Here is an 18,777-nt window from a genome sequence, read left to right as displayed (position 1 = left end):
CAAGGAGGGATCCTCTAGGTGGCGACAATGAAACTGGTGAAACAATCACTCTTCGAGAGATAGCAAATGAAGCTAGAGAGAGGATGATGCAAGATCGAATGGAACGGATGAAGAAACAAATGGAAACTCTCACGGCCATATTGCATGAGCTGAGGGATGAGCGGAGAAGGGACTATGAAACCCCCGTGGGGAGAGATGAAGTTGAGGCAGAACCCAGCTTCCGGAGGCGTAGAGTCGAGGAAATTCCTCCACCGGTAGACTAACCCTATGGGGTGCATTCCCATAGAAATACTGGTCGGGTTCTAGGGGAGCGCGTGGATGAAGGAAGAGACCAACCTCGCTCCAGACGAGTACTGAAAGTTGATGGCCGAGAAGCCAATGTTGATAAAGGAGAGCTCAGACAGCGGCTGCAGAATGCCTAGCAGGAGCGAGATCAAGTAGCTGCGCCCGATCCTGACCGTACTGTAGAATTGGAGGGGGAGGTGCGCAGATTGGCGCAGGTGATGGAGGAGATTCAGGGCAAGAGAAAACCCCCGAGTTGGAGGATAATGCTAGATAAAGAGTCTCTGTTATCAGCCGAGATCATGGGTACTGTAATCCCAAGAGATTTCCGCTTCCCCGACCTCAAATACTCCGGGCGAAATGACCCGCTGGTGCATATTGAACGCTTCAACGACATGACGGGTGTGCAGTGGCTAACACCAACTCAGAGGTGCAGGGTGTTCCCATTGACACTAGAGGGACGAGCCCGAGAATGGTACCGCAAGCTGCCACGAGGAAGCATAAAAGGATACGAGCAGATGTGCCAAGAGTTGGCCGAGCAGTTCCGAGGAGCAGTAGCCTCAGAGGATGATATGATGGAACTGATAGGGATGAAGCAAGAGGAACATGAATTCCTTCGGGAATTTGTAAAACGATACCACCGGGCCATGCTTGATCTAAGAGCTTTCAATCACCCGCAGGCGTTGAGGGGATTAAAAGAGGGCGTGAGGATAGGCCGATTGTGGTACAACTTGAGAAACCCCCTAGTGCAAAATTATTCGGCGGGGTATGAGCAGGCGAGGAGAGATATAGAAAACGAAGAGGAGAAATCGGCGAGGATAAAAAGTGAACAGCTGGAAGAGCTGAGACGAAAAGAAAGGAGAACCTCGAACGGGAGCAGGTAGGGAAAGCGAGCTGAGGAATCCTCAGTAATGGGCGAAATATCAGCTCGGTTCCGCCCTTACCCCATAGCTCAGAGACCACAACAGTTCCAACACAGCCGGGCTCAACCTCCTCGCCCTCCATTCCCGGAGCGGCAACAAGAATTCCGGCAGTTGGCTGCCCACCCTTATCACAAAGCTCTCAGGGCACTACATGCAATCAACTCCAGAGCTGGACGACCCAGTCAGCTACCTTCAATGCCAGCTCGGGACGATATCTAGGATAGCCGAGCAGTCCAACTGATTGACCAGAGCTCGACGTATAGACAATACACCCCATTAAAAGTCTCTATGGAGGAGTTATATGAGAGGATCGAGGGGTGAGGCCTGCTATACCCTCCTGCCCCCGTAACAAAACCTGCTCACAGACGTGATAAGAGCAGATTATGTAAATTCCATAATACTCATGGTCACACAATAAACCAGTGTCGTGACCTGAAAACTCAAGTGGAGGATTTGGTGAGGAACCGATACTTGGATGAATATATAAATGGAGTCTCACCCGTCATTGAATCACAGTATACGCAGGGATGAGGGAGTTGAGAGAAGCCTAGAGTGTGAACAGCCTACTATCTGTGTGATAGTAGGAGGGCCAACATTGGTTGGGGATTCGAACAGGGCACGGAAGAATTATGGGAGATATGTCATGACCAGCAAAGAGGTGCTTTTCAATTTGCCAGCAGCCAAGAGGGCGAAAATGAGGCGAGTTCCCATTATGTGGACAGAGGACGACAAAGAGGGTGTTTCATACCCTCATGAGGATGCACTGGTGATTAAAGCAATGGTGGCCGGTACAGAATTATAGCGAATACTGGTGGACACGGGTAGTTCTGTTGACATACTATTTAAGTCGGCCCTAGACAATATGAGAATTTCAGACTTAAAATTGGAGCAGACAAATACATCCTTGAAGGGATTTGGAGGAGGATGGTTAACTCCTATGGGGATCATCGAACTTCCAATTACTGTAGGGTCAAAGCCGTTTGAAAGAACAATGATGCTGGACTTTATTGTGGTAGAAGAAAGAAGCCCTTACCAGATGATATTGGGACGACCTTTCATGAGGATAAGCCAATGCGTTGTATCTACACATTACCTGGCACTGAAGTACAGAGTAAACGGAGTTGTTGGCGTAATAAAAGGTGACCAGAGAATGGCGAGGAGCTGTAACGCTACAGCAGCCAAGGAGACACTACAAGTTACCTCTCTAGATAACCGAGGAGGTTCAAAAAAAGTTCGCCAGGAACCCGTTGAGAAATTGAAGGAGGTTGTGGTGAGCAAGAATAACCCGAGCAGAGTAGTTAAGATCGGGTCAGGATTTACCGGGATAGTAAAAGACGAGCTGGTAAAGTGCCTACAGTCTCATGCAGATATATTTGCCTGGTCTCAAGAGGACATACCAGGAATTGATCGCGGGGTAGCTTGCCACAAGTTGGCAATCAAGAAGGGGGCAAGGCCGATGAGGCAGAAAATGAGGTGCTTTAACCAAGAAAGGTACGAGGCCATAAATGCCGAGGTGGAAAAGTTATTGAAAACAGGATTTATAAGGGAGGCCAAGTACCCGGAGTGGATTTCCAATGTAGTATTGGTAAAGAAGGCCAATGGGAAATGGAGAATGTGTATGGATTTCACAGACCTTAATAAGGCATGCCCAAAGAACGGTTTTCCTCTACTAAAAATAGATCAATTGGTGGACTCAACAGCGGGTCACAGTCTGCTCAGCTTCATGGATGCCTTTTCGGGATACAATCAGATACCCATGGACAAGCAGGATGAGGAAAGCATCACCTTTATAACTAACATGAGTTTGTTTTGCTACAGGATAATACCTTTTGGCCTGAAAAATGCAGGCGCTACTTATCAAAGATTGGTGAACAAGATCTTCAAGCCATTGATCGGTCACACTATGGAGGTATTTGTGGACGATATGATCACAAAGTCTAAATAACCGAGGGATCATGTGAAGCACTTGGAAGAGACTTTTAAATTGCTGAGGAAGTATGAAATGAAGCTGAACCCGGAGAAATGTGCATTTAGGGTCAGCTCGGCCAAATTTTTGGGATTCCTGGTAAGCCACCGAGGGATCGAGGCCAACCCGGAAAAGATACGGGCGGTAACAGAAATGAGGTCCCCACGAACAGTTAAGGAAGTGCAGAGCCTTACACGGAAATTGGCAGCATTGAATCGATTCATCTCGCGGGCCACAAATAAATGCCACCATTTCTTCCAAACCATAAAGAAAATGGAGAAAGATGGAGTGGACATCAGAATGTGAAGAGGCATTCGGGTAGCTGAAGGAATATCTGGCCCATGCCCTGTTACTATCAACTCCGAGAGAAGGTGACCGGCTGTTTTTGTACTTGGCAATCTCAAAATAGGCTACCAGCTCGGTATTAATTAGAGAAGAAGAAGGAAAGCAACACCCTATATACTACACTAGTAAGGCCCTGGTAGACGCAAACTCCGACCATATTTTCAGGCCAACCCGATAGTTGTGATGACTGACTAGCCTCTTCGACAAATGCTCCAAAAACCAGATGCATCAGGTCGGTTAGTAAAGTGGTCCGTGGAGCTGAGCGAATTCGACATATCCTATACGCCCCGAGGAGCAATCAAAGCCCAAGCTCTAGCTGATTTTATGGTTGACCGTGTCGAATAAAGGGAAGAAGTTCAGGAGGAGCAACTAGTGGAATAGGAGAATCCAAAGGGGGTGTGGATGGTAATGGTTGATGGGTCACGTAGTGAACAAGGATCCAGAGCAGGAATTGTAATACGAAGTCCAGAAGGGATCGAGATATCCTATACAGTGAAGTTTGAATTTCAGCTCACGAACAACTAAGCTGAGTACGAAGCCTTCATCACTGGGCTCGGGATCGCACATGCACTACGAGCAGAAAATGTGGAAATCCGAGCAGATTCCCAATTAGTAAGTAATCAGCTCAGTGATCAATTCCAAGCAAAGGAAGAAAAGATGGGGCTTTATTTGAAGAAGGCAAAGCAGATGATCGGGCTTTTCCAAGAAGTAGAGATAAAACAGATATCCCGGAACGAGAATTATCGACCAGACATGTTGGCCAGAATGGCCGCAGTTGCGGATCCAAAGTTACCCAAGTCAGTTCCACTGAAAGTGAGGACCTCGCCAAGCATAGGGGAGGAAGCAGAAGTAATGCGGGTGAGCATCGAGGATCCTGGATAGACCCTATTTTCTTCTACATCCGCGATGGTATTTTACCGGAGGGCAGGAAGAAAACAAGGAAGTTGAAATGCCGAGCAGCAAGGTATACGCTAATCGATGGGGTACTCTACCGCCGAAAATTCACCTTGCCCCTTTTGAGATGTTTGGAGGACGAGGAAGCAGATTATGTATTGAGGGAAATTCATGAAGGAATATGTGGCAACCACTCGGGGGCGAGAACTCTAGCCTTCAAGGCACTTCGACAAGGATACTTCTGGCCGATTATGCACCAGGATGCGAAAAGGATGGCAAAGAACTGTACAATCTGCCAGAGCTTCTCGAAGGTTCCTGCTCAGCCCCCAGAAACGCTAACCACTATGTCATCCCTATGGCCTTTTGCCCCGTGGGGAATTGACCTGATTGGCCCATTACCTAAGGGCCGAGGAGCGGCAACACATGCAATTGTGGCTATAGACTACTTCACCAAGTGGGTAGAAGTGGGAGTCCTCAGTCAAATCACTGAGAGAAAGACGACGGATTTTATTTGGAAGAATTTCATATGCAGATACGAGATCCCCTACACCATCATTACAGACAATGAGAGGCAGTTTGACAACAACAACTTCAGAGAATTTTGCCAAAACTTGGGGGTGGACCTGAAGTTCTGCACCCCAGCACACCCCCAGGCAAACGGACAGCTGGAAGCAGCCAACAAAGTAATAAAGAAACTCCTAAAAACTAAGCTGGGAGAGAATAAGGGAGCTTGGGTCGACGAGCTACCAGGAGTGTTATAGGCTTACTGGACAACCCACAAAACTGCCACGGGGGAAACCCCGTTTGCTTTAGCTTTTGGTCATGAGGCGGTAATCCCAGCAGAAATTGAGGTGGGGACACATCGGACAGAATTCTTCAATGAGGAGCAAAACGACGAGCAGATCTGCTTGACCCTGGACCTACTGGAGGAGAAAATGGAAGGGGCCTCGCAGAAAGTGGCCCAATGTCAGCAAAGAATCATGCGTTATTACAACAAGAACGTACGCGTGAGGCAGTTCCGAGCAGGAGATTGGGTACTTAGGAAGGTGAACCAAAATACTAGGGACCTTAACCATGGCGCTCTTGACCCGAAATGGGAAGGCCCGTAAGGGTAATACGAGCGATTGGACCAGGAGCTTACAAGCTAGCTTACCCAGATGGACGAGAAGTGAAGAGGTCATGGAATGCTGAACACTAGAAGAAGTACTTCCAGTAAAGCAAAGTGCTTTACCAAGTCTTTATTTCGATAAGTTATTTCTGTTAAATGCATGATGACTTGTGGCACATGCATATATTTCACATTTCTGTAACCCATGTAAGTTTCAATAAAGATGAATTCAGCATGAAATTCCCCTGCTAGCAGAATCCATTAAATTTTACTAAGGCAAGCAAGTGCCTATTCCTGCTCGGTCGGCTAAGGACCAGCAGGCATTTTCACGAAATTTTACTAAAGCAAGCAAGCAAGCGCCTATTCCTGCTCGGTCGCCTAAAGACCAACATGCAATTTCATGAAGTTCTACAAAGGCAAGCAAATGCATAATCCTGCTCGGTCGCCTAAAGGACCAGCATGTAGATCTACTAATTTTATTAAGGCAAGCAAGTACCTAATCCTGCTCGGTCGCCTAAAGGACCAGCAGGCAAATCTATAAATTTGGTTGTGGCAAACAAGTACCCATTCCTGCTCGGTCGATTAAAGGACCAGCAGGCAAAGCCAACTAAATATGTTAAGGTAATTTGCAGAAACGATCTATAAGCAAAACCACAATAAAAAAGGCAACAGAAAACATCCAAAATTTATACTCAAATGTTTACAAAACAGAAGAAAGTCTAAAATTTATACAAAGATAAGCCTAATGGTTATGAGGTTCAGCCGCCTCAGTGGTCGAAGGATCAGCAATCTCAGAAAGAAGAGGATCAGCAACATCGGGAGGAGTAGGCACTGACCTCTAACCTACTTCAATAGCACGATCCCCTGCTTCCCCCTCCTGCACCCCATCTAAAGGAGCCTCTACCTGATCCTGGTCACTCTGCTCCTTATCCCCCTAGTCGGCCTCGGTCATATACCTCTACACTCCAGCCTTAAGCTTGCTTATGTTAAGCTCCAGATATTCTTCCTTAAGCACAAATATGATGCACTTGTAGCAAAAAGCGAGACCAGAGTTATACTCTGCATCCAGCCGATCGTCTACATTGGCAGATTTACCTTTTTGCTCGGCCAACTGTTCATTCAGAAACTTGATTTCCTCCTCAAGGGCCGTTTTCAAGGTATCTCGCTCGCTTTGAGTAGTCTGAAGGTCATATTTCAAATCACCCAACTCGCCCTCAAGCTTGGTAGAGTTGGATTCAGCTAGGGCCACATTTTCTTCCAAATCCATGATCTTCTTGTGCAGATCAAGCAACTTCTCCTTTGAGCGGTCGGCAGACTTAGCTCTTTTCTTCAAGTCCTGATTATCAGCTTGAAGCTTCCTCTCATGGCGCATGGCCCTGTTCTTGTAACAAGAAACCAGAGTAGCCAGCTTGAAGGAGACCCTCTGGACAAAACCAGCCAATTCACTGAAATTCATGCTCTCAATATCCTTGACTATTTTCAGTCCCACTGACTTTCCATAGTCCCTCTGATACGGGGTCAGATAGTCACCCTGATCCCGAGGCGGAAGACAAGAGGATCGGTCCCCAGAGTGAATGCTGACCTCAGGACTCTTGTCGATAGTTTTTTCCCCACCATTCTTACGAGGTGAAGGAAGGGGCGGAGCAGGGACAGAAGTCTTAGAATGACCAACATTGGCTTTCTTCGGAGGAGGAGGAGGATTGCTGGAGCTGCTTGGAGCCCGACAACGCTTTCTGGTCATAGCACTGAGGATCTTGTTATCCATTCTGGCAGCTACGTCCACTAAACGCGAACCGACCAGGTTTGTTGATGACAAGAGATCTTGGCAGGTAGCGCGTTCACCAAAGCAGTCTCCACCTGGAGCAAGGGTCTGTCGTCAAGCTCCTTGATCAAACCCCACGACTCTAAAAGAGCAAATAAGGTTAAAGAACTCAATAAGTGACGATTGGAGAAAGAAAATAGGCAATAAATAAACGACATGGGGTGACAAAGTGCGTTGGAATGTGAATATCACCACCAAGCGAACGGGCTGCTGGACACTAATTTCCTCCAGCAAAGAAGAATTTGTTCTTCTAATTTTTACATGAGGAAGGAAATCCGGTGATCGGCTTCCTCTTTGCAGAGCTTGACATGAAGTAGTACTAGCCTGCTTCCTTTGGGCTACTCCACAGCTGGTACAAATGCTTTACCTTAACAAAGAAGGGTTCCTCTAATCTGCACCTCTCACATAGCACATACATAGCTGAGAGTACTCTCCACCCATTTGGATGTAGCTGACCTGAAACCAGGTGCATACCATCCAATATCTTGGTAAAATAACGCTGAAGGGGGCAACCGAGCTCCTAATTTGAAACTCTCCAGATGCATCGTCACATACCCCCTTGGAGGTCGGCTAGGAACGTCATCTTTCCCGAGATTACAAGGAGAACCTCTTCAGGTATGTTATAAAGGGTTCTAAGCTTGAGCAGGTCAGTTGGGGTGGTGGCACAAGCTATATAGTCGATAAGGTAAGAATCCGCCTCCACCCTATGGCCAAGGTTTCTCTTCTTAGGGGGTTTGCTCGGCTCAGAACTGCTCTCCTCACCATTACCCACTTCTTCAGGGACCTCAGCCCCACTAGAACTATGGTTCTTACCAGAGCCCGATGCGGGTCCACCTCGGTTTCCTACAAGCTCTAATTCAGGGGAAGAAGAAGTGGCCATAGGACGAGGGTATTCAGGGGCATCCTGTGATAGAAGGGACCTACACTGCGAGAAGAGTATAGAGGATCACTGGGTCCAAACAGATGGGGATACGAATCCTCTATCTCTTCATCACTCTCATCTACAATTATTTTTCCCTTCCGGTTTGACATATTGAAGTTTAAAAAGAGAAAGCACAAAACATCCAAATGTCTGGGTACAAAAAGGGACAAATACAGAACCCACAATACAAAACCCAATCAATAACAACCAGAGAGGGGGTTAAAGGCTATTCCTGGAATAAGCTGGCACGGATAGCGCTGCCGTGACAGAGAAAAAACCCAGCAAGTGGAAGCTCCAGACGCGGGAAGTGTGAGCAAAGTTTAAAGAAGGAGTTGGCTTACGGCAGAGAGACGAATAACAAAACGATGATAGGGATTTGAAACGAAAAAGAGGAAATAGAAGCGTTTAAGTGATGGGGATGCCAGCTCACTCACCGTATATCGAGGATGGATAGCCCGTCATTTTAAATTTCAAATACAAAGAGTCGGGAAGCGTAACGTCACTAACCGTTATAAGGGGCCTGACGAGACGTAAGCCCAAGTATATACTAGACATATTCATGAAGGCCCATACTCGGGCCAAAATCTCCTTAGACGAGAGATGGAACCTCAGATCCACCACAATAACGCAAGGACCAGATGGGTAGTTCCCAGGATCGGTAAGATTCAATTATCAGTTTCTACTCTCAACTCATTTCACTCGCAAGACCAGAAACTGAGGGACTGGTGTTAAGTAAATAAGAACACCAGCTCAACCATGCCATCATCCCCACCTCGGGGTGGATCACCTCAGCCGAATGGTACGAGCAGAACACTGATAATGAGCCTTCTACAAATGTAGGCTGACCAGAGACGAGCATCAGCCAGAGGAATACACCGACCAGAGACATATACCGAGCAGATACCCATTCCCCAAAGAGCGGGAACACGATCTCACAAAATCACGATAGTTGCGCTTTTCCCAAAACCGTTGAGGGAGACACGGTGTCCCACGTTTGCCCACAATGTAGCAGTTGGAGTCCCATGAGGGGCTGCCATTACCCGAAAAAGGGGGGATGAAGGGTGAACAGAAATGTGGGACAACGACTATAAAGATGGAGAACTTAATGAAGAAAGGGATAGAAAAACGGAGAGAAGAGAAAGCTCTGCCAAATTGAAACCAAATCATTTTCTATACGAACTTTTGAGCAGATTACAAACAATCACATAATCTAAATTGCACCGTTTTCCCAAAAACCTTGTGCTGACTTAGGCATCGGAGGGTTTACGCCGGTAAAACCACCGGCGTCTCTGATCCATCTTTTTGTGAACGCAGGTTTAGTAAGAGAAGGAATGGTGATTCCAACTCTAGTGGCTTAAGCAATAGTCAGAACAAGAAGAAGGTAACATCTTCTCTATTAACCACGTAAACGTTGGTGGAAATATTTGGTCGGGCAAAGGGCGAGCAGATTTCAGCATCAACATATATTGCTTGGTAATTTTACAGAAAAGTTATTGTTTACCAAATTTAAAATGATCAATTTTTGCTAGTACATTGTACAGTTAGGAAGCTGCCCTGATAACCGGTCATTAGACAGGTCCAGATAGCTAAGACATAGACCAATGATCTCACACACAAAAGGAATTGTCTCTGAAAACATGTTTTTGGAAAGAAGTAAAGAGGTCACATTGGGAGGAATTAATGGTATTGGACTGATAGGCCACTAATTAGGTACACATATGCGCGACGGAAGAAAGAAAGTACCTAGCTGTTACTTACCTTGATTTACAGGCAGTTTGGGAACAATGTTCGTGTAACAACCCAATCTGAAATCTAAGGGCAAATATGTCCACAACTCACATACGAATTTAAATAACTCTTTACAACCGATAAAATTCGAGCCTCAAATACAAAAGCCAGCGGAATAACTTAAAAACTTAACCAAACCATCTACTATCCTCAATTCAAATCCATCTTCTCACTCATCATGAATCAATCTTGACTTCTGGAAACTGAATCACAATAAACTACAATGAGTACAAAACTCAGTAAGCAAACTAGTTTTTATTATATGGAAAATACATACATACTTATACATAATGCAATGGTTGATATGCTATGATCTTTTGGAAATACTGTAAAATAAATTCATAAAAATCTCTTTCTGTCGCTTTCAAACTTTCTCATTTTCTTTCGATGAAATATGTATCCTGCAATGTGGCACTTTGTGCTGTGCGTGGCACTTTGCACCATGCGTGGCACTTTACGGCGCTCTGGCCCTCAAGAGGTGGCCCCCACACAACTTCAAGAGGTGACCCCCAATGCAAAATCTCATAAAACAAAAATCTTATTTGTTAAAATCCACTTTCTCATTTGTATAAAACTCAATGCATTTTCGTGCTCATACCAATGAACCATCACACATACATATGCCCATGTACATAATCATGCTCAACACATAACAACACATCACATAAACATATGGGCAAAGACATATAGATCCATATTCGTACATATCAAAATAGGCTTTTCACACAAGTCAAACATATATACTGTTTATTGTGATTTGTTTTGAAGTCTAGTTTACTTATCTCTTGGCATCCTCATATAACAAATGCGTACTGATACCATGAACCTAAAATCATCAATAACGCCTCATAAGATATAATCAAATCTCAATCATAAACTCTAATGTCCTCAAATATCTCAATTTAAACAACTCCTAAGCTCAACCTCAAATGTTCTCAATAATCGGCCCTCAAAACATAACAGTCCATATTTCTCCGATTTTTAATAAATTATTCTCTTATTGGAAGAATCTCAAATTTTACAAACCATATACTGACACATTGAAAGTTCATTGATAAAAATTTCATAACATCATTCCTTCAAAAACTATTGAAAATAATTCACGTTTCAGACATCATCAATACTGTCAAACAGTTTTCTGTTTTGAACACACTTGCTTTAAAAATACAAAACAATTTATTGCTTTATCATAAAATCATGACAATTTTCAGAATCATACTAGACATATATAAAAATCAATGGTCCAAATTGCATAATTTTTAAAGAAGTCTAACTATGGTAAAAATAATTTCGTAATTCACATTATTCACTAAAATCATAAATTTCCAGGTTTTCAGACTTGAATTTGAAAAATCATAATTAATTGAAATCTTATCCGATTAACTTGAAACAAGTTGCAAAACATTCTAGACGATGTCTAGTTTAACATACCCAAAAATCAGAATCAAAATCAATTTGTACAAATTACTATGATTTCCGTAATAATTCACTATCAGCATATTTCTACAAAATCTTAGATTTCTACTTCTATTGCAATCGTGCTTCTCCACAACAATTTAATAGAAACCAATAATTAAAACTTACCTCCAAAACTTCTCCCAACAATAAGAACTTGATCCCATGTGTTGCCTATGGCAGAACTAAGAAGAAGAAGCAGACTTTCTTCTTCTCTTTTTCTTTTCTTTTCTCTCTTGTCTCTCCATCTCTCTTTTTTTTTTCTACCATTTTTTTCTTTTTTTTTACAACCGATCTCTCTTTTCCTCTCTCTCTTATAATGAAAAAGACATCTTGTTCTATTTATACTAGGTTAAAAAGGATTATTAAAAACTAAAAAGACTTAAATACCCTTAGGAGATTTGGGATATTACAGTTCGGGTATGGATATGGTAACCAATAAATGTCATAATAGCCATGGAATCTGGGTAATTATGGGTAGGCGTTATTTATGATAATATGTAGGCAATAAAAGGGGCACAAGGGAAAGTGTATGGATATCGAGAATTATTTGTATTGAGCCTTGGCTCTAGGAGAGAACCAGGTCTCTCGAACTACCTGGCTGTTAGCTTGTTCCTTTTAATTTCAATAAAACACATATCCCTTTCCTGTCAAATTATCTACTTCTTTTATAACAAAATCGAGGGTCTATCATTTGGTATCAGAGCAAGCTCTGGGAATATGGTCACGAGGATGGAATCACGGGTGGAGTTCGTGGAAGAGGTGTGACGTTGGTATAAGCGGAGTTAAGTGCAATCAAACAAGAATTGCAGAAAATCCCTAACCTGGAGCAAGGAATCACTGCCTTAATAGAGAAGCTCGATCAGGTTGTTTAGACACAAGAGGAGGCGAAGCGAGAGAATGGCTGATTTCAAGCATCGACGGCGGGTAAGACTCCGAAGCAGATTGATGAAGCAATAGATGGGAACCTTGGCAGAGAGATGACGCTCAATGCTCGGTGGGATCTCCGGCTTAGGCGAATTGAACTTTCCTCCTTTGATGGAGAGAACCCCGACGGCTGGATATTAAAGGCAGAGAGATATTTTGCCTTGCATCGGATGACTAACACAGAGAAATTGGAGACAACCATTATCAGTTTTGAAAGGGAAACACTGATCTGATTTGGATGGGAGAACAAGAGGAGACCATTCCTGAGTTGGGAGGAACTCAAATCTCAACTCCTTTTGAGGTTTCGATCTCTACCCAATGGCTCCATGTGTGAGGAATTTTTGGCTCTTAGACAAAGTAGATTCGTGAGGGAGTATCGAAGATGATTTGAGCAAATGGCTTCTACGTTAGAAGATATCTCTGAACAAGTTTTGGAGTCTACCTTCATACGAGCTGAATTAAAGGTATTGGGTCCAAATGGGCTTGAAAATGCTATAGAATTAACAATGAAAATTGAAGCTAAAAATTAAGAGTCTAAAAGTTACACACGTGGGCTTGGTATTCTAATTACTTACCCACTAGAACCCAGATGGGGTGAGGCACTACAGTAATGGAGACTATAATTCCAACAAAAGCTCACGAAGGCGGAGGATTTCAAAAATTAACAGAGGCAGAACTGCAATCCAAGAGAGAACATGGCCTGTGTTATAAGTGTGACGAAAAATTTTCACCAGGACATCATTACAGGAAACGAGAACTACAAGTGGTACTACTTCAAGAATATGAAGCAGAGGCATATGCGATGGAAGATGTAGGTGGAGAAAGTGAATTGGAGTCCAAGCCGACAGAGGGGGCTGAAAATCAAGTGGTAGAGGTGTCATTAAATTTGGTGGTAGGGCTCACTTCACCTAAAATGCTAAAATTGGCGGGCGAGGTTAATAATCAGAAGGTGGTCGTACTTATCGACAGCAACGTATCACATAATTTTATCTCGAATGAGCTTGTGTCAGTCTTGAAGCTTCCCATCACTAATACGAAGCCTTAAGGAGTAGTTTTGGGAACTGGTTCAGCCACCAAAGCTCAAGGAATCTGCCCACGTATAGGGTTAATTTTACAAGAAGTGGAGATAGTCACAGATTTTTTACCTCTAGATCTGGGTAGTACTGGCATTATCCTTAGAATTCAGTGGTTGGAGATGTTGGGAGTGACTCACATTAATTGGAAGACTCACTTTATGAAGTTTAATGCGGGAAATACACCGGTGAATTTACAAGGGGATCCCTCATTACACAAAATATTGATATTACTTAAAGCCATGTGTCGTACAATTAGACATGAAGGATATGGGCATGTAATGGAGCTTAGTGCAGTAAGAGTTGCCACAGAAGAAACATTTGTTATTTCCCATGAGATTGAGACAATGTTAAACAATTCTAAGGAAGTGTTTGAGGTATCTATGGACTTACCACATTTTCGTGGAAAAGAGCATGCCATAATCTTAAAGGAAGGAACTTCACTTATCAGCGTCCGTCCTTATTGATATCCCTAAGTACAAAAAGATGAGATTGAGCGGTTAGTAAAGGAGATGTTGGCGGCCAAGATCATACAGCCTAGTGTGAGCCCTTTTTCAAGTCTAGTATTACTAATAAAAAAAAAAAGGAGTTGGAGATTATGTGTGGACTATCGTGCCTTGAACAGAGAGACGGTGGCAGATAAATTTCTCATCCCGATGATCGATAAGTTGCTGGATGAGTTACATGGAGCAACTGTATTCTCTAATCTTGACCTGAAGTCTGGATACCATCAGATTCGAGTACGGCCTGAAGATGTTCCCAAGACAGCTTTTCGAACCCATGAGGGTCATTACGAATTCTTAGTCATGCAGTTTGGGCTAACTAATGCACCGGCAACATTTTAAGCACTAATGAATCAGGTTTTTCAACCACACCTTTGTCATTTTGTGTTAGTATTTTTTTATGACATCTTAGTGTACAATCGCAGTATGACAAAACATGCACAACATCTGGCAGTGGTATTACAGCTTCTCATAAAGCATCGGTTATACGCAAGCCGCAAGAAGTGCTCTTTCGCTTGTACCCGTTTGGAATATTTGGGGCATATCATCTCCGGAGATGGCGTGGAAGTGGACCACTCTAAAATACAAGCCATGCTTGAATGGCCAGTACCACAATCAATTCGAGAATTGCGAGGCTTTCTAGGACTTACAGGGTATTATCGTAAGTTTGTCAAGAGATTGCATGGCCTCTTACAGAAAGATCGTTTCGGGCGGAATAATGAGGCTATAGAGGCATTTGAGGCTCTTAAAAAAGCTATGACCACGGTGCTTGTTTTAGCTCTTCTAGACTTCACCAAACCATTTGCATTGAAACCGATGCATCGGGATATGGCTTGGGTGTTGTCTTGATGCAAGAAGAACGACCCGTGGCTTATTACAGCCAATGGATAGGGCAACGAGCGAAGCTGCGTTTGATTTATGAAAAAGAATTGATGGCTATTGCTTTTTCCATTCAAAAATGGCGGCCATACCTATTTGGGAGGAAATTCCTAGTTCGAACTGATCAACAAAGCTTAAAACACTTATTGGAGCAGCGAATTGTGGCACCTGATTATCAAAAATAGATGGCCAAGTTAATTGGGTATGACTTTGAAATTCAATATAAACCAGGTGCAAGCAGTAAGGTGGCTAATGCATTATCGAGAGTACTACTTCCTGCAGAGTTACACCAGCTAGTGGGCATACAGTGGTTAGATTGGGAGGCTTTGCAGCGGGAAATTGATAACGATGAATTTTTAACAAAACTGAAGGTGGAGCTGCAGCAAGGAAGAACGCGAGCTACCAGATTTTCCTTGGAAAACGATCGAGTTTTCTATAAAGGGCGCTTGATGTTGCCCAAGCATTCCACCCTACTACCTTCTATTTTGAATGAGTACTACTCATCTCCTATGGGTGGACATTCTGGAGAGGAACGTACTGATAAAAGAATAGCTGTTGATTTTTTCTAGGTTGGCATGCGTGGGGCCATTTCCAAATGGGTGTAGCAGTGTGATGTATGTCATAAAAGCAAATCTATGTCCATGATGCCGGCAGGGTTGTTACAGCCCCTTGCTTTACCTAAACAAGTTCGGGAGGACTTAACAATGGATTTTATAGAAGGGCTGCCCAAATTAGAAGGTATGGATACGATACTAGTGGTGGTTGATCGGTTGGCCAAATATGCCCACTTCTTGCCTCTGAAACACCTATGTACAGCTCGAATAGAAGCGGAGTTATTCTTGCGAGAAATCGTTCGCTTGTATGGGGTACCTAGCACTATCATCTCTGCTCGCGACAAAATCTTTCTCAGTCACTTTTGGTGGGAATTGTTTCGCCTCAAAGGATCGGAGTTGCGTCGTAGTACAGTCTATCATCCTCAAATGGATGGGCAATCGGAAGTGGTGAATCATTGCTTAAAGACATATTTGCTATGCTACGTCTCGAAGAAACCGCAGGTTTGGTGCAAATGGTTAGCCTGGGCAGAATACTAGTATAATACCATATACCATAACACCATTAATTGTACTCCTTTCAAAGCACTCTATAGGCGGGATCCACCACCCCTCATCAGTTACAAATCAAGGAGTATTCTAGTCTCGTCAGTGGAGCAGCTCTTAGAGGAGCGAGGTGCACAGATTAATGAGATCAAACTACATCTCTTGCATGCTCAATAAAAGATGAAGTCCAGGGCTGATGCTAAGCGACAAGATGAAGAGTTTGAGGTGGGAGAAAAGGTTTCTGTAAAATTCAGACCTTATCGCCAGAAATCTTTGGCAAACCAACGCAATGAGAAACTCGCTCCACGTTTCTATAGCCCTTTTGAAATTGTGGCTCGTGTAGGTATAGTGGCATATAAGTTGTCCTTACCCCCTAGCTCATCTATTTACTCTGTCTATCATGTTTCCCAGCTTCCCCGAGCTCATGGGTGAAATTCTAGTTATGCAACCCAAGAGGGGGGTGAATTGAGATTTTAAAAATTAAACTAAGCAAATCACACAATAATTTAATCTAATGCTTTAATGGAATAAAAAATAATAAATTCAATAAAGCACAATAATAAAGGAGTAAGGGAAGAGAGAGCAAACACAATAATTTTTACGTAGTTCGGCAATCCCCGCCTATGTCCACGCCTCCAAGCTCACCAGGCTTGAGGATTTCACTAAGCAAGCCTCCAAGGCTTCAAATGCTTACAATTCACTTCCATAGTGTCAATGGACCTTCACAATAAGAGATTATTCACAATCTCTTAACCCAAGTGTATCACAACACATACAATTTTTTAACTGAATTTTACAAAAAAGATTACAAATGAATTTATCTCACACAATGTGTTTGATCACAAATGAAAGCTCAATGTATAAATGAATGAGATGAATACAAGGATTTAAAACTCAATGAAAGTTGTATTCTCAATATTTTGCTCAATGATGATCGTTGGAATTCTTTTTGTTTGAATTGGATTGAACTTATTTATAGTTGGAACTGAAAACTAGCCGTTATTGACTTTCTGCTCACTGTTGAATTACCGTTAACTAGATGTTGGATCGTTGTTTGACTGGTCAATATGACCGTTGGGCTGAATTATTAAATTGTCAGATCGTTGTTTTATATATGTCGGATCGCCGTTAGTGTCCAGAGGCTAATCTTCAATTCTGTTAGATGTCGGCGAGCCATTATCAAGATGTCGGATCACCGTTTTCTACAGTAACTGCTACAATGAACTATTTTATAAAATAACAGTTTGACCCTAAAACTTTATATAACTGGACTATGGCCCAAAACGTTATACATTTAGCAAATAAGTCCAATTTCAGAATTTCTAAATAATGCTTACTATTCCCAAAACTTTTTGAAATTATGATATAGCACAAAATGCTATGAATATTTTTCAAATAAATCCTTCTCCAAAATTTCAAAGTTTTCAAAACTCTTTCAATTAAACCATAGACTTGAAAAATAAATAATTTTATAAAATTATTTTTCCATTAAATATAAAACCTTTAAAATGTGAAAATAATGATTTATTTAAAATGTATAAAAATAATTTGAGCTTTTAAAAACTGAATCATTCTTAATTTTGTTTGTTATCATCAAAATCAACATTATGAATATATAAATGTTAACAATGGAGTGACTAACTCTTCTCCCCTCTTGCTGCCACAATTGTCACCTGACTTGGAATTGTTCGTAGAGCCTGCTGAAGTTCTTGGAGTGTGCTATCTTAACAATGTCCAACCTACTCTTGTTGAAGTTTTGATTCAATGGAAAGACTTACCTTCGTTTGAGGCCACTTGGGAGCAGTTCGACACCATTCAACACCAATTTTCTCTGTTTCCCCTTGAGGACAAGGTGAAAGCTTGGGCGGCGGGTAATGATAGGCCACCAATTATGTACACATATGCGCGACGCAAGAAATGAAGTAAAGAACATAAGTTGTCTGTTGTGTAAATTTTATTGTAATGATAGGGTTCCCTCTTTTGCTCCTTCGGATCATAGGGTTATGGGATTTGCAGATAAAACTCAATCCTTAAATTTTTAAATGAGGTGGAAAGATAGTTTTAACTATTTTGCTCCAGTTTCAATTGCCTTCTTGCCTACTCCGTTTCACCAGATTTCCTTTGGGCCGTTTTAAATGGCAAGGTGAGCAAAATCAAGCTTTAAGAAAAGCTTGACTCAGGTTACTTTATTTTAACACCCAAAACTCAAACACTATACATGTCAAGATGGTTCCATTTAACTAATTATTGCCTGTGTCAAGCCTTTTTTAAGACTTCAACTAAAACTAGCATGGAAGAGATCGAGATACTTGAATTTATGAAGGAAGCCAATGAATTTTGGTTCTGCTGGCATTCAAAATTACTATAACTCACGTCTAACCAAATAAGTCAACTACTCCAATTGAAGTAAGAAAGAACTAAGGTTACCTATCAAAGATATGTCTTGTTGAATATTGAGACTAACCACATGGCATGTCCAGTTGCTACAGTGGAGCCTCTCCACATGCAACAATCTCTCTTGTTGTTATGTTGATCATCCCCCCTTGAAAAGAGACGTGATCTATCTTTATCAATGAGGTTATGTTTGATCATTAGAAGAGTATGTCTTCCCCTTTCTATGCACTTCATTTTGGCATCTCCTCGTCCTGATTGGAATGCAAAAGCTGCTTTTATGCATAGTGAAACAAATATAAGCCTTAAAACGAGTTGAAAAGACACGATTGGTTATTAAAATAAGTCAAAGAGACATGATTGATTATTAGAATCAAACACTTTGATAATTGAGAATAAGAG

The 18,777-nt window shown here is 42.4% G+C and overlaps 1 pseudogene; it reads right to left on the bottom strand.

The window, feature by feature from the left end:
• Positions 1 to 6,356: 6,356 nt before the first annotated feature.
• LOC112100873 lies at positions 6,357 to 8,372 on the bottom strand (annotated as a pseudogene).
• Positions 8,373 to 18,777: the final 10,405 nt, after the last annotated feature.

The sequence above is a fragment of the Citrus clementina genome, unplaced genomic scaffold (genome assembly GCF_000493195.1).
Source record: "Citrus clementina cultivar Clemenules unplaced genomic scaffold, Citrus_clementina_v1.0 scaffold_2, whole genome shotgun sequence".
Lineage (NCBI taxonomy): Eukaryota > Viridiplantae > Streptophyta > Magnoliopsida > Sapindales > Rutaceae > Citrus > Citrus x clementina.
Note: the sequence above shows the minus strand (reverse complement) of the source record. Positions and strands in the feature narration are given on the sequence as shown.